Source organism: Typopeltis vanoorti, chromosome 24, assembly GCF_054136105.1.
Source record: "Typopeltis vanoorti isolate ZY-2024b chromosome 24, IOZ_Tvanoo_1.0, whole genome shotgun sequence".
Lineage (NCBI taxonomy): Eukaryota > Metazoa > Arthropoda > Arachnida > Uropygi > Thelyphonidae > Typopeltis > Typopeltis vanoorti.
Genome location: NC_143572.1, coordinates 48,800,773 through 48,818,563, shown reverse-complemented (window position 1 = coordinate 48,818,563; position 17,791 = coordinate 48,800,773). Strand labels below are relative to the sequence as shown.

Sequence of the window (17,791 nt, the reverse complement as noted above, 5' to 3'; positions counted from 1 at the left end):
TCATATACATTAATCCCGCTACCTTCCAACTCTCTATTTCAATCTACAGCAGACAATCTTGGATTTATTTTGTTTTTCCTAACTAGTAGATGATTTTCGGTAAGTGCGGTTTTCATTTTTCGCCCACATTTTCTTTTTCTGTCTGGAGAAAAGGTACCTGTCTCTCTAAGTCTCTTTAAAATCTCATTAACAATACCCAAACCAAACCACACTTATTGGTAATTTGACTTTGTGTCAGGGATGTGTGATGAGGAAGAGTACATATTTTTGAACACTTTCTTCGAAATGCTTCCAATTTATAGCCATAGAAAATGAATAAAACCCTACGAATATCAACTTGGTTACATTATTAAAAACTCACAACATTATTAATAAACATCGTAGGGACAACTAAAACGTGCAGCATTCGACCAAAATAGTGAACTAAATCCAAAACCAAAATTATTATGAAATGAAACAAAAACCAAACCAAAAAAATTGACGAAAATTCGGCTTATTGGGATTAATTTATTCGCCACTGTAGGTATGGCTGTGCTATTCATGACTGCAGAAAAATTTGTTCTTATAAAATGGACGGTCGATGGATAGTTATTTGGTCCGAGATAGAGACTAGCTACTTAAATTATTTAGCAGACTGCTTCCTGAGACATGGATGCACAAGGTATTTGATAGAATCACTTGATATGTTCCATAAACTACTACTAATGGAATCAAGGGGTGGTATCACTTATAGAAGGCAGAATTTCACAATACAGTGTTTCCATAAAGTGATCATTAGCACATGCTGACACTGAGTGTTAAAATAAATTTTGGGTATTCTCTCATCATATCATTCGATGAAATCAAGTTCTCAGCAACAATGTTAATATAATTCAGGTAAATATGGGAACCGGATCTTTTTGAGCATAGCCGTATTGCATGCATAGGTAGAAACAGGGCTGACGCTACCATTTAGGCAAACTAGGCAACCACCTAGGGCGCAAGCCATGAAGGGTGCAAAACTTCAAGCTATGCTTTATTCATACTAATAAAAAAAATCAGCTAACGCCTATTTCTTCCCATATAGGGAGTAGGCCAGGCCGTTTTACCCTATCTAACGTTTGGAGACTGAGTGGGCAGTTCAATCTCCACTGCTAGCCAATCAGAGAGATTGCTGGCCCAAGGCTATCACTGATTCATCGGTACGCAGTGAAGAAGGCGGCAAGCTAGTGCCGCCATCTCGTGTTCCCTAACCCTAACATAATATTTTTAATGTCTGAAAATAGTGTGGGTTCGACGGTCGATTTTCTTGAGTTTACGGGACGAAAAACCCGAGTTTCGAGACAAAACCCGCTAGCCCGTGCCAGAGATCGACTAACTCGGGAACCGGTCGAAAAAAGGCTTAGAAAAATTTCCTCTAGTCAGTGACTAGATTTGAACCACCAAAACCTTTCTTCGTGCGGTCAAGCGCCGTAGAGGGCAAACGCCACTTCTACTGAGCTACACTACTAAAATATCAAAATTAAATAGTGATACATGATTTAGGTATCGATTCTTTTTCCTTATCCCTCACAAATCACACTAATTTACGATTTAACTCTTGGTTCTGTTTTACAATTTTTTTATATTTATATATTTTTATATTTTACTATTTAACTCTCATCATATCACTCGATGAAAAGTTCTCAGCAACAATATTAATATAATTCAGGTAAATATGGGAACCGGATCTGTTTAGCATAGCCGTATTGCATGCATAGATAGAAACAGGGCCGGCGCTACCATTTAGGTAATCTAGGCAACCACCTAGGACGCGCGCCATGAAGAGGTGCAAAACTTCAAGCTATGCTTTATTCATACTTTACTGAAATATCAAAATTAAATAGTGATACATGATTTGGGTATCGATTCTTTTTTCCTTATCCCTCACAAATCACACTATTTTACTATTTAACTCTTGGTTCTTTTTTGTTCTTTACCTAAATGATTTGAACTTAACGCTATTTAAAATTCAGTTAAGATAAATATTTTAAAACGTTAACATTTTAAAATATTAAATTTCGGAATTTTATAACTTTTTTTTGTAAATTAATTATAACAGAGAATATTCAAATTAATTAAAAAAGAAAATAAAAAAAAAACAAATAAAATATCAATTTTATTTTGCTTAATGTCAATTAGAAACATTTTAGTTTATGTAATAAGAGACACACTTGTAAACTTTGCCTAGGGCTCAAAATAACCTGGCGCCGACAGTGGGTAAAAAGTGGTTTACCAAGCATATGATGGAAAGTGATGAATTGATTTATCGGGAAAATGCTGAAAGGTTTTCAATGTTTTTATCCTGTATATCCATTCATAAGGCGCACTCGTGAGCTGAGTAATTCATGACTTTCTGTTAATGATAGTGTGCATAAAATACTGTAGCTTAGAGTTTTTGTTTTAGCTGGTATTGCAGTTGCACGCAAATAAACAGCCAAGTGAAACATGTTTGTAACATAAACCTCCTTTGGCGTAGATGACTGCAATGAGCACTCCTTTGACGTTTCTGGTAAAGTCTACTGACAAAATGTTGAATATGCAAAAGTGAAATTTCCCAAATTATGCGGAGCAAAAGCCTTGACGTTTTCAAATTTTATATGATTCGCTGTCTTTGAATTTCGTTATTAGATTATATTTCCTTTTAAGTAGTTCCTGTTTCTCTAGAGACTGTAGAAAGGACAACGCCGGAATAGGCTATAAAATTTTATGATTCGTCTGATAATAAAAGAGAGGCCTCCATAGATCAGTAAAGCACAAAAAATATAAAAAATAAATTGACAATTGACATTAATGTCTTTAGGGGTGAAGCAAGATGCTTTTCATATTCCCTGCTATCTGCTACGGCTACAGTGAGGGTAGAATTTTATGAGCAGTTTTCTCGCCCTGGATGGGCATGGATATTATGTATCGCTACAGGAAGTTAAAAATGGCTTTTGGTCTTTTATATTTGAATATATCCGTTGCCTCGTATGCTATAGCTTGCTGAACTAGATCATTGGGGCGTCTGGACGTCTTTAGGAATCTTTAGCAACAATCTTTGTTGCTAAAGATTGTAGGAAAGAGAAGATATAAGGAATATTTGTATCTTGATGAAGTTGATTGTTTGTGACGAACCATGGGGCGTTCAGAATCATTCTCAAGCACTTGTTTTGTACACGTTGCAGTTTCATAATATTCGTAGTGGAGACTCCAGGCTGGAGAAGCGTAAGCGACTATGGGACGAATCATCAGCTGGTATAAAAGCAATTTGATTCTGATGTTTAGCTTGTTGTTCCTGTTAATTAGGGGATAGATATGAGCGACGGCTTTAGATGCCTTTGCACACGTAGCCTTGATGTGTTGGTTAAAAGTTAATTTTTTGTCGAGGACGACACCAAGGTATTTTGTTTCTGTCTGTCAGGGAATTTTGGTATTGAATAGTAAGACGTCTCCTACATGAGATATTGAACTTTTCGCGAATATTATGTGCTGAGCTTTTGGCTGAGCTTTTGGGGGGATTTTCTTGCAGCCTCTATTTGGAGAACCATCTCTCTAACTTTAGAAGGTTTTCTTGAAGATTTATAGTAATGAAGTGTGGTCGGAGAGAGAGATCTGGCTAATAATGCTGCATTATCCTCATATAGGGCCATGATGGAAAAAAATAAATGAAACGAGTTAACGCCTTTTATTCCCTTATAGGGAGTAGGAGAGGCCTTTTTTTATTTTTTATTTTATTTTATTTTTTTAGCCCTGTCTAACTTATGGAGACTGAGCGGGCAGTTCAATCTCCATCAGTAGCCAATCAGAGATAATTGCTCAACGCTAATGATAAGAGACTACATAAGAAGAGACTACAATAATTCATAACGAATTATTGTCATCTCTTCTTATGTTTTAAAATAGAAATTTAGTGTTCACCTAAGTAAGAAAAAGAGCTTTATTCGTTATTATGAATATGGCGTATGGATCTTAAAATATCCCCGCGCCTAGCATAGAACAACATGATCATAATTGAAAACTTACGACTAAGAGAAGATAATTTCCTATTTTAATTAAAACAATGTAGCGTCAATGTGCTTGTTACATAATCTATATAATGTTCATGAATCGGATTTTAGGAATAGCATATTGCTGCATGGGTTAGGTTTCGGTGCATTACTTCGTAAGTACTGTAATTGCTAGGAGATTGATCTGATGTTAAGGCATGCTGATTGCCTTGTTTTCTGACATGATACACTTAATTTATCGCGGTGTGGCGATTTAACTAGTTGAGGTAAATATTTTCATATTATATAAATACCAATGTAAATATATATATATATATATATATATATATATCCCTGAAAAAAAAAAAAAGGGGAGAAAGTAAGCAGGCTTTTATTAAGAAATAATAGTACACACCTCTTACAGCCTTATAAAATTTAAGTTACATACTTGAGCATTCACTATCATTGCAGTGCATTCCACTTGTTCATCATGAAAAAAACAAAAAAACTTTTTGCTTTCGCAGTCATATATTTTCAAGGGATGCTCTCATTCTCTCCCACCACCTGTTACCCCCATTCAGTATCTCCCCTATATCTGCCTGGTAGGTTTATCTCACCAACTTTTGTCTTAATGATATCACCGTGTCTCCTATCTGCCAAGCTCTGCAGAACACATTCTCTGTCCTTGTCTTCAATGTTCCATAGTCCTGAGACAGTCTTTTGATATTATTTATTCTATTTTATTTATTATATTATTCTGAATATGTGTGCCTAATAAACATTATTATGCCACAAGTGTCATTAAAAATTTATTATTATGTGCTAGCTCCAAGGACTCATCACTGGAGGTTATCCTGTGATGAGTTGCACACGATTCAGATATGTCACTAATTGCCATTTACTATTCAGTAGCATTTTATGTCTGTAAATTGTGTAAGTTCTCTGGCTGGTTTTGTTTTTTTTTAATATGTATGAATCAAAAACTGAAGTTTCCTATCAGAAAACCCTTATATCTCCTTATTATTTGACACCTCCAGGGAGTCCAAGGACTCATCGAGGGAGAGTGTGCCAACAGCATCGAACGATTGGTCCCCTTCCAACTACTAACCGCGCTCAAACTTAACTGAGCCATTAGTAGATGAGATTGGCTAACTCACCATCTATTGAAAAAGCTCATACAAAGATTCCTCTCATCACTCACCTTCTTCTGATGTTCCCTTATTACAAGATATCCAAGTAATCAGATCTGTACAAAAATGTGCATCCAAAAAAAAAAAAAAAAAAAAAACTGCATCATCTCTCATTCATCAATCCATAATTCTCCACTGAATTGTTGTTCCTATTTAAGCATTTAACCCTATTTTTATAGGGTTAGTTGCTTGGTGAGTAGGTGGGTGTAAAACATCTTCTTGAGTGGAAAAGAATGTTTAGTTTTTTAGAAGCTGAGAAAGCTATTGATGTGATGTTTGTGGCAAAAAAGATTGGAAGTAAATGTCAGTCCAAGAAGAGAGAGAGAGTTCATTCTGTCTGGTGATGTGTGTGTGTGTATTACTGAGGATGAGAGGTGAACTGAGTTCCCCTTTTGCAAGAGGAAAGGCGGGATTGCATTTTGGTAGCATTGAAGGTGACTAGGTTATTATTACATCACTGAAGGATGGTATGGAGATGAGTGTTTAAGTCACTGGTTGCAGATGATCTTGATATAAGGGATGTCTGGGAACTACATGGTTTCTCAAAGGAGTAGGATGAATAGAGAGTGCTATTGTCAGCAAAGCTATGGATAGGATTTGTAGTGATTGAGAGTACATCATTTATGTATAAGAGAAAGAGGTTAGGTGAGAGAACGGAGCTGTGAGGTACTCCTGCATTGGTGGCAAAACTCAAATAGAGGGTTCTGTTCACCATGACATGCAGTGAACAACCAGAGAGAAAGCTGGCTATCCAGTTACAGAGAGTGGCAGGTAAGCCGAAGGAAGGCATTTTGCAAAGCATAACACTGAAATAATAAGGGAACAACATCTGATTTCTTCACTATGGAAAATCTGCCTCAGTATTAGTAGTTCAACAAAAATACAGACCCAGACAATTGGTGTTAGAAGATATCCTCTAATTTGAATACCCCACTGTGATAATAGCTCTGAAAATATTTTACATAACTTAAGGAATGGTTCAACTTTTTCATCTGTGAGAAAAATATTTTCTATCTTACTCATGCTTAAAGGTAAATCCATGCATAATCTCACCTGGATGTTTATAGAATTCCTTATTTTTTTCTGCCTGAATTATTGCAAGCAAACTATATATAACACTGAAAAAATAAGGGTAGAATATCTGATTTCTTTACTATAGAAAATCGGTTCTCTTGACCATGCTTATCTGTGGAAGAGTGATTTGGTGCCCAGATCTCTGAAATTTCAATTGAAGATTCTTTAAGGCATCTTCTGAAGCATACCTTCATTGACTACTGACTTAAAGACAAATATTTCAATTTTTTTTTTTTTAATGTAATACTTATTTTTAACTCATTATTGCAAGCTCTCCTTAGCACAGTCTGTAGACTGATGTAATGATATAATGTGATACAGTGATACTCAGGGCTTGACAGATATGCTCACCCACTTGGGGCAAGCATATTTGCCAGCATGAAGCTACTAATCAGTAATTTGTAGCTACTAATCAGCCAAAATCCACTCACCAGGGATTAAAATTATTCCCTGGTGAGTGGATTTTGCTAGCTGATTAGTAGCTACAAATGGTATCAAATAGAATTTTATTTTTATTTAACAAAGAAAAAAGCTTTCCAACTACAGTACTGCCCCCTTTCTTAAATTCACATGATAGCACAAGGAAAGGAGTGAATGATATTTATTCGAAAGCCATAGAAGAACATACCATCACTAATCACTTTGTGGACTGCTGTTGACTTATTGGGACATACCATTAATAAAAAGGGTGGGGTGGAGTTGTTTGGCAAGTGTATTTTTTATGTGATGAGTAAAGTTTTGCACAATTCATGCAAAACTTGATGATACTGTTTGGTTGGAAAGGTTTGAATCCTGTTTAAGAGTCATACCTTTATAGTGGCTTTTCAGTTGAAAACTAGTTAGTCGGTCTCATGTAAATGTGGGGATTTTAGATAAAACTAGCTAGAGAATACATGCACTTGGCAGACATACCACTATCAAACAGGATTAACAACCCTATTGGAGCATAAATAGGTTTATATGCACATAGCATTCCTTCCACATCTTTTTCTCACTTAATAAGATTGCACATCCGTTTCCACCTTCACCCTGTTTATTCTTCAAACTTTCAGGACACGTTCCAATATTGCATAGCATTATACATGTCCATAAAGGATATGTGCTTTGCATTATGGGATACTAAAGCAAGTGATTTGAAGTCATTAGTTTCTATTTACAAGTTGCCCAGTCCTGAAATTATTTCAGGTGCAAACTTTGTTTGCTTACACTTGGATAAAGGACTAAACCAAGAATATAATTTCATGGTATCTTTAATTTATAGTATAAACAAGTGGAAAAACTTCCAACATCTATCTCTAATCCAGAGTATTTTAGTAATAAGGTGTGATACCTTTTGACTATTTGTATATGGAAATATGACTTCTGCATTACTTCAACCTTGGCGTCACTTCTGGGCCTAGCTCCCACTAAGCAAGAGAGAACGGAGATGTTGAGACTTCATTAAAGGTCGTAACCAATCTGGAAAGTTATCCTTCTCATAATGCATAGCATTGTTGTGTCGGAAATTACTGGCCCACTATAAGTCAGCCATTGGTTTCAGACACAACATGAAAGAATAGAATCTTAACTTAAAGACATGCTTGAACTCTCAAGAGTTTACATAGAGAGGCAACAACTAACTTGTAAATGTAATGTGTATCAATTTAATTATTAATGTTTTTGTAAAATAATTCAAATATTGTTTTAGAATAATACCCAATACTGGGAAAATTTATGTTAACCAATCAGCAGAAGGCTTGATCATTATGTAATAGTCCATGACACAGCAGAAAATCCGAAACGTCATCTGGTAACCCCTGCAGTAACAGTTCTGTCGAGAGGGCTGCCGAGTAAAGAACGTGACCTTACCTGACGAATCAAAGACGGCTGAGTGAGTCGCGTAGACAGAGAGAGGGCGCTTGCCGCTAAGATATAAGGAGCGGTGCGCACTTCAAATGCTCTCTTGTTTCCTGCATTTTTCCTGTGTGCCAGTTAGAAGGCCGTGGAGGCTGAGGAAGCTTGTCGCTGGTGTCCAGCAACCCTCCATGTTGCAGTGGGTCCCGTTGCGTACAGGTCGTCCATCTGAACAACAAGGAACCAGCAGACAGGGCGATTGGTGAGCTACCGCCAATGTGACGATTTCAAAGGGCTCAACACTTCGGAAGGAATGAGTGAAGAAAGACAGCGGAACGACAAGGAAATCTTGCCATATCCGAGGAAGGATCAGACATAAAACAAAGGGACCATCACGCTAAGGAGATTAATCGGTAAGGCAAATATTTCTTACCTTATATACATGAGAAGTGCTGTAGAAACCAGAGTGAACAAAGAAAAAGGGGAAAGCCTTAAGCATAACCCTGCTTGACCTGGCTAGAAGATCTGTTTTGGACTATACGTCTTGATTGGACCTTCCTGCTGTGACTTGTAAATTTATGTTTGTATGAACTTTTAGTGGAACAGTTTTAGAAATGAAGTGCTATATGAAATGCTATAAATGAAGTTTCTGCTCTGTATATTGAGCCTGCGATTTGCATAAGTTAAATAAGTTACGTTGCGTACAGGTCGTCCATCTGAACAACAAGGAACCAGCAGACAGGGCCATTGGTGAGCTACCGCCAATGTGACGATTTCAAAGGGCTCAACACTTCGGAAGGAATGAGTGAAGAAAGACAGCGGAACGACAAGGAAATCTTGCCATATTCGAGGAAGGATCAGACATAAAACAAAGGGACCATCACGCTAAGGAGATTAATCGGTAAGGCAAATATTTCTTACCTTATATACATGAGAAGTGCTGTAGAAACCAGAGTGAACAAAGAAAAAGGGGAAAGCCTTAAGCATAACCCTGCTTGACCTGGCTAGAAGATCTGTTTTGGACTATACGTCTTGATTGGACCTTCCTGCTGTGACTTGTAAATTTATGTTTGTATGAACTTTTAGTGGAACAGTTTTAGAAATGAAGTGCTATATGAAATGCTATAAATGAAGTTTCTGCTCTGTATATTGAGCCTGCGATTTGCATAAGTTAAATAGCAAGGAGTTTACCTCTCATAAGATTAGCAATCTATAGGATTGAGAGAATGTGTCATGTATAAATTGATTTATTAAGTGTTGTTAAACTTGCTTAAGGACAGGAGTATCAGTTAATCTTAGCGCAAACCACACTGATTAATTAATGCTCCTCAATTAGAATTGTATAAGCTTGCACATTAAGAAGTGCGTGAGAAGAATTGATTGAGCCTATTGCTATTGAGTGGGCACTTGTGGAACCTACTTCCCTTTTTTTATTATATTTACATGATTTTTCCTGTATATGAATTTAGCTGCATTAAAATGTTAAAGATACCAAGCAATTTTAAACCTGGTTTTAACACCTTATGGTAACTCGTTTTGGTAAAATACTTACAAGCTCTGCATTACTAAATCTTGGTATTTCTAGCCTGGCTCCCCACTGATGAGACCTCAATAAAGGTCGAAACCGGTTTGGATAGTGGCCCCTTGCCTTTAATACAAAACATCATACATCCCCTTCTTGGAGATGTGTTTTGGCATTAAGGGTAAATATTAAGATTAGTGATCAGAGCTTGCTCCACGTCTATCACGAGTTGCCTTGGTCTTGCACTACCTGTGGGATCAGCTAGTCTTGCATAAATTGCAGGCGCAAACTTGACATTTTGTCTGTTTGCTTACTTGGAAAAAATGGAGTAAAATCAGGTTTAAAATTGCTTGGTATCTTTAACATAACTATACCCAAGTTAAAAATACTTTCTACAGCTGCATTAAAATGTTTTATCTTAAATCAGAGTTTGTATGCTTCTGTTGTTTGAGACTGACCTACCACTTATAAAAAAATCGAACCTGTGTAAGTGGGGGGAAGACACTCAACGTTAAGTTAAGAAGGGAGCCGTGATTGCATACCACGTGTTCCCAATGCTAAGCAATATTGTCGAGATAGTTTGTTAAAGTAAGATTAAGTATCAGGAACTAGTTACCGGCTGGCGCAGTCTACTTAAGATAAACAAATTTGTCACAGGCTAATTTCTGGTAAGTGTAAGAAGTAACCTGTGAAGAAAAGGTAAAACTATACCAAGTAAAAAGCAAGAGAGTAAAACAAGATATAACAGCATTATATATACATGTCCATAAATAATGTGCTTTGCATTATGGGATACTAAGGCAAATGATGTGAAGTCATTAGCCTCTATATACAAGTTGCCCAGTCCTGAAATTACTTCAGGTGCAAACTTTGCTTGCTTACACTTGGATAAAGGTTTAAAACAAGAATATAATTTCTTGACATCTTTAATCTATATCATTGGTAGGGGAGACAAGAGATCTTGGGGTGATGATTGATAGAAAACTGAAATTCAGGGAGCATATTGCAAAGGTGGTGAGGGTAACTCAGAGGATTGCTGCAATACTGAGACAGATGCTGACCTGCAGAGATAAGAGTTATCATTCCGTCGTATAAGACCCTGATCAGACGACACTTAGACTATTGTTCTCAGATTTGGTCCCCAGGATTTGAAGGGAATAAATTGATTGTGGAAATGGCACAGAGACGGATAACAAAGATGGTTTCGGGACTATACAATATGAGTTATGAGGATCGACTGAGGGAACGTGGACTGCAGAGTTTGGTGGATAGAAGGAGAGGTGATATGATCGAGACTTTTAAACTGTTGAGAGGCAGTTACAGGGTAGACATTGGAGAGTTCTTTCACTTAGTGGAATGGCAGGAAGGAGCGATGACAAGGGGCCATCCCTGGAAGTTACGAAAGGAGGCTTGCGCAAGAGGGTTAGGAGTGGTTTCTTTGCGTGAAGGGTGGTTGAACCTTGGAATGCATTGCCTGAGAGAGTGGTTGGAGCAGGAACGGTCAGTGGGTTCAAGGAGTGGTATGATAAACTTTGTGTTTCCTAAAAAGGACCTCCCACGATGAGTCTTTTGACTCCATGGTGGCCTGCATAATAATAATAATAATAACCTTCCCATATAGCAGCCAATACCATGTGCTTGAACCTAGTATTCTCCTCAGTTGATTGTAATTTTCTGCTTTTTGGTTTCAGCATGTTATCTTTTCTGAATGGTACATACACTTAGCTACTTCCCAGATCAGTATAGTATGATTGAGGGAAGAATGGTCATGTCTTTAACTTACATTCCCTGTGACACTATAATCTTTGACCTTGAGTTCATTCTGTCACATGATGCTCATAACAACTCTATAAATTTGGCTTGTTTTTTTTTCACAAGATGTCACCTTTCACCAATCAGTGTTCAAATAATTAAAGTTATCCATGATGATTAATTGTTTAGTACCCATTAGGCCAATTTGGTAATACATTTCATCATCACCAGCAACAAATCCATTGAATCTGTTGCTGGTGGTGATGAAATGCATGGCCACTGGGTCTGTAACAACATCCTACTAAATGGATACTTACTAACAGGGCACACCATGGGTTTGTTCTTCTTCTAGATGTTGAGCCTGAATTTCAGTAGCTGGCTTTTAACTGTTTGCCCTAGTTCCTTGACAAAAACAGCAGTGGACTTACTAGCAACGCCTCTACTGGCATGAAATCTCATCATGTTGCACCATCGTATTTTTTTGTGATTTAAACTAATAGTGATTACAATTTGGTTCTACTAACTAGTGAGTACCTACTAACAGGGTATATCATGGGTTTCTTGTTGTTGTTCTTCTTCTAGATGTTGAACTTGAATTCTAGTACCCAGCTTTCATTGCTTCCCCTGGTTCCTTGATGAAAACAGTGTGGACCCTGTTTATCCAGACAGCACCTCAGCTGGCATGAAATCTCATCCTGTTGCACCATCATATTTGTGGTTTAAGCCAATAGAGAGTGCATTTGGTCAGCTAGGTCCCAAATTGCCAGTCCATCCTCATTCAGTCAGTACCCATGGTAACAGGGTGCACCATGTGAACATGAGGATTGGACATTAGGTCAGAAGTCCCAGTTGGTTCTCTGCATTCCTTGAGGGCAATGTGGAGGTTTCCTTCCAGTTATTTGGCTTTAATCCTTATGTGACGCCATAAAAAAATTAAAAAGGATTGAAATTAAATGAAAAAATAGTAAAGATTATTATTGTTGATAATTGAACACAAGTTTTTAATTGGAAAAATTGTATTTTAACAGTATAGTTTGTACAGATTTTTTCTTCATTTTCTCTGCATGCATATCTTTGTAACATTGAATAGCATTTTGCAGTGCTTGCCATACTTTACTGCTTCATTCAAAGTTACAATCTGCGTTTATAAATAAAGTCAGCCTCATCATCCCTTTTTCTGCTAAATGTTAAAAGTTCATTTAATGAGAATTCTTTTTTAGGCACTTCAGGATGCTTTTATGTAATTTATCTGCTTCTTCTTCAAATAAATGTTGTTGATCCATCTCCACGAGAATTTCATCATCTAGGTCATTTGAATGCGAACTAGTACCTTCACTCACATTGTCAGAATCCAAAGTTTCAAATTTGAGATCTCTCCCAATCTGCACGATATCTTCAGAAACCATTTTAATTGCCATTCAAAATTATTGAAATTATTCCTACAGTACAATAAAATATATCGTCACATAGCTCTCATATTGCTACAGTTACCTCAGGCTATAATTCACCAATGTTTTCAACATATTTCTGATATTAAACCATTTCCAAACATCTGTCAGCATTATGGCCCATCTTTCATTGTTGCTTTTATGACTTGAGAAAATGTTTGTCTCAAATAATAAGCATTAAATGTAGCAATGACACCCTAATCCATTGGCTGCAATAATAAAAATTGTAAATATTTGCAGCTACCAAAATAAGATGTAAACTATTCTTTGAATGTTTGTTGTGCCATTCTTTATTTGATCACCATATTACAGGAACAACACTTTTAATGTAGCCCTTAAAAGCTTGTGGATTCAGTAAAGGAGCAAAGGCTTTAATTTAAAGTTACCAGATGCATTTGCACTTAATAAAAGTATCAAATGGTCTTTTGAAATTTTATATCCTGGTTGCAACTTTTCCTTTTCTGCTAAATAAGTGTACAAAGACATCTTCTTCCAAACCAAACCTTTTTCGTAGACATTAAAAATATGCTCATCCTTGGAGTCTCCTTTTTCAATCACTTTACTTCTTTTCACCTTTTAATTTTTCACTTCTTTTTAACTCATGGGAAATTTTGCAGCAACATCATTATCAGCACTAGCACTTTTGTCTACATTTTGAATATTATTGGGCCCCATACACTTTGTAAAGTTATAAAGCCAGCCATGACTTGATGAAAAATTTCCCTTTCATCTCCATTTTCTTCTCAGTTTTCTTTTACCTTATAGAGACTTGTTGCTTAAGCTTGAATTATCATTTTAATGGAATTTTTTTCTGATTACAGTCTTCAGTCCATATCATTAAAAGATATTCTGTATAATCCATTGCAGAACTTCTATGTTCAGTGATCAGTTTTTGTCATATAAGATTCTGTGGCTATACCATGTTTTTTTATTTGATCTGTCTTCTTAGTGTTTGTGCCGATGACTCATTCATTCATTCCTTCGTCACGTGCTGTTTTAGCTTACAATACTCCTTTATAACACTTTAAGAATTAAGAGTTTAAAGAGTGGTATGATAGACTTTGGAGATGACATTGTGGGATAAAAATGGGAATAGAGTGACTGATGCAGAGGACATAGTGGAATTGTTCAATGAACACTTTATTGGTGTATTTCATCCTAGCGGAGTAAATTTTAATACTAGAGGGATAGGGCAGGTTCGAGGTGCAGGAGGAGAACGTGTTCCAAATACTTAGTACTCTGGATGTCAGTAAAGCTGTGGGACTGGATGGTATTTCACCATGAGTTTTGAGAGAATGTGCTAAAGAACTGACAGCTCCTTTGACCTGGCTTTTCAATGAAAGTCTGGCTACGGGAAAGGTGCCCAGGTAATGGAAGGAAGGGTGGTAGCTGACTGGAAGTGTCTAATTATACACCAGTTTGTGTGTCATCAGTAGTTGTTAAGATCTCAGAGAAATTAGTTAGGGACCGTATACAACACTGGGTAGATGAGGGTAATGTTATTTGTGAGGGGGGGGGTCGCACTCTTATTTTAGTAATATGCTAGCCTTTTATAAAGTTACAAGAGCAGTAGATGAGAGAAAGGCATATACTGCCATTTTCTTGGAATTAGCAAAGGCATTTGACAGGGTGCCACATGATAAGCTGATATTTAAGTTGCAGCACATGGGTTTGGATGTCAGGTTGGTCAACTGGATTCAGGATTTGCTGTCCGATAGGTATCACAGAGTTGTGTATGGTTCGGCAGTTTCAAGGAGGCAGAGGGTTACAAGCAGTGGTGAGCTATGGAAATTTTAACAAAGGGCTTGCATCATCGAGCAAAAAAAAAAAAAAAAAAAAGTCGTATTTCACATCGAAACTTCGTGTACAAATTCCAATCAAAAAGTATGAGAGGACAATCAACCTCTAAATACTATCATTTTTAAACAAATATTTCATGATCTAAACATCAAATATTTGCACACAATCAACTGTGTTAATTTATCTTGCATAAGAAAAACATTTTTTAACTATCAAAATATAATAAGAATGAAATCTTTTATAAAACATTTGATTGGCTACTGGTTAAAGATAGCGCATGCGCTTATTTTATTTTCAAACTTGGGCCATTCATTATAGAGGAGTTGAAACAATAATTCCAAATAATCTATACACTGCCGAATAGACTCATTTTTGTTAGGCTACCGTATGAGTTTGTCGCTTAATATGTTTAAAAAAAATTTTTTTTTGGAAAAATAAAAAAGTGAACAAGAATAATAAGGGGCTCGCAAATTTGAGAAAAAGTTAACAAATGGCTCGTGCGAGCCCTTATAGCTCACCACTGATTACAAGTGGGGTCCCACAGGGCTCAGTACTGGTTCCTATGTTGTTTAACCTTTATATCAATAACATTGTCAGTGGATTGCAGGGATTATTCAGTTGTTTACGGATGATGTGAAGCCGGGAAGGGTTATTAGTAATAGTGCAGATGTGGTAGTCGTGCAAGAGGATTTGAATAAGCTAGTCAAATGAATGGGGTGTCGGTTTGCAGCAAAATTTAAGGTGTTGAGGTTTGGGACACATTGATGGGATGCTGCATACTCTATTGGAGGAGATATAGTGGAGGAAGTAAGGGAGACAAGAAGATCTGGGGGTGATGATTGATAGAAACCTGAAATTCAAGGGACATATTGCAAAGGTGGTGAAGGTAACACAGAGGATTGCTGCAATAATGAGAAGGACTCTGACCTGCAGAGATAAGAGTTATCATTCCGTTGTATAAGACCCTGATCAGACCACACTTAGACTATTGTTCTCAGATTTGGTCCCCAGGATTTGAAGGGAATAAATTAACTGTGGAAAGGGTACAGTTAATTTATCTCAAATAAATCTCAAAAAGATTGGAGAAAAGCTCTAACTATATCAATCTATAACATGGAAAATAAAGCAATGTGGAAATTGCAGAGAATTTTAATTTTCTCTACTGAGTGTCCCAGGCCACATAGGGGCAGATAACAAAGACTAGTTTCAGAACTGTACAATGTTAGTTATTAGGATCGGCTGAGAGAATGTGGATTGCAGAGTTTGGTGGATAGAAGAAGGAGAAGTGATATGATTGAGACTTTTAAACTGTTGAGAGGTGGTTACAGGGCTGACACTGGGGAGTTCTTTTGCTTGGTTGAACAGCAGGAAGGAGTGATGACAAGGGACCATCCCTGGAAGTTATGAAAGGAAACTATGAGCAAGAGAGTGAGGAGTGGTTTCTTTGCATGGAGGGTGGATGAATTGTGGAATGCATTGCCTGATAGAGTGGTGAGAGCGAGAACAGTCAATGAATTTAAGGAGTGGTATGATGGACTTTGTGTTTCCTAGGAGGGACCTCCCACAATGAGTCTTGATAGACTTGTGTTTCCTAGGAAGGACTTCCTGCAATGAGTCTTTACTCCTTGGAGGCTTAAATAATAGTAATAATAATAATATTCTTGTGTTAACCATTTGTGCTTGTTAGGTTTTACAAGCTTTGCTGCATTTTCTCTTCCCACTTATAATTGCATGCAAATGTACTCATATGTAAAAAAAAAAAAAATACTAATCATGACAATGGCTTTGCTCCACCAAAGCTGAAATAATATTAAAGTGTGCATTGATACAGCTGTTGGTGTGGGATGTAAAATCACTACATTATTGCTTTAGCAGAATTGGAATGTTGGTAATGCAGTACGATATCATATCATACTACTGTTAAAATCTTTTTTAAATTATTAACAATTATAAACAATGCTATAACAAAATCTGTTTCTATGTTTCATGCTAATTTTCTTACCATATTTGTAACTACTTATTTAATCTACTTAAAGGCTTGTAGAAGATATATTTAAAGTGAACATTTGAGTCTATACCTACAATTCTGTATGAAGTTTGATATCTCTTTCCTTAACAACATGATCCATATTATTATTATTATTATTGTACCAATAATATGCTCAAATTATACAGTACTGGTCCTAGCACTGAACCTTGTGGCACATGACTAGTCACCAGCTTTTGCATGGATTCTGCTCCTCCACATACCACTTTTTGATATGTCTAGCAACCACCTTCTTATCCACATAACCAGTGTCATATCCATCCCCATTTGTTCTAATTTGTGTAACAGAGTTCCATGTGGTATTCAGTCAAATGCCTTTGCAAAATACAGCAGAATCATAATGTAGCCACATCCCTTGTCCAATTCAGCTATCACTCCATTATAAAAAGTTAGTAAATTAGCCATGTTTCTCCTCATAGAGTATCATATTCCTATCCACCCATTCCTGAATTCTCTTTCTGACCAATTTGTCCAGTACATTTATCACCATGCCTGAGATACTGATTGGTCTATAATTTGCTATTGCAATTAGAACCTCCCTTATTCAAGAGAATATTTTATACACTTGTATATAATCATGCCTTACACCTGATTTAATGATGTCCTGTACAGTCTTCAGTTTTAACTGTTGATATAAAACTCAGGTATAAATTATATCTAATTTGCTGTGTATAAAATTCATTGAGATTTTGTAATTTTAGTATTTTGAAGAGTTTTCTCTCAGTACCTTATAATATCCCTTTTCAAGGACTGAAAAAGTATATCAGGAATCTCTTGTATTCATGTGATTTTTCGGCTGTTTGATATCTCTTTCCTTAACAACATGATCCATATTATTATTATTGTATCAATAATGTGCTCAAATAATACAGTAGTGGTCCTAGCACTGAACCTTGTGGCACACGACTAGTCACCAACTTTTGCATGGATTCTGCTCCTCCATATACCATTTTTACTTTTAAAATGTTTTAAAAGTAAAAATGTAGTATTGACAACTTCCATTTTCCCTTAACCTGGCTTGTTCTTCTCCAAGTTTTATCTTTAACAATGTATTAAAGATAAAACTAAAGATATGGCTATTTTGCCTGCTTCTGTTTAGGAGTGCCCCCTGTTTAAATGTCATTGACCTTTTTACTCAA

At 36.5% G+C, this 17,791-nt stretch overlaps 1 protein-coding gene across 4 annotated transcripts in view; it reads left to right on the top strand.

The window, feature by feature from the left end:
• Window positions 1–3,862: 3,862 nt before the first annotated feature.
• The window catches only part of LOC150093181 (deoxyribodipyrimidine photo-lyase-like), a 109,199-nt gene continuing 95,270 nt past the window's right edge, over window positions 3,863–17,791 (top strand). For 2 of the 4 annotated variants that reach the window (XM_090413681.1, XM_090413684.1), the window contains exon 1: window positions 3,863–4,273. The gene's annotated coding sequence lies outside the window, so the exon portion shown is untranslated. Of the gene's footprint in view, window positions 4,274–8,790; window positions 8,985–17,791 lie in introns of all 4 variants that reach the window. The other 2 variants (XM_090413683.1, XM_090413680.1) reach the window with 2 other exon arrangements.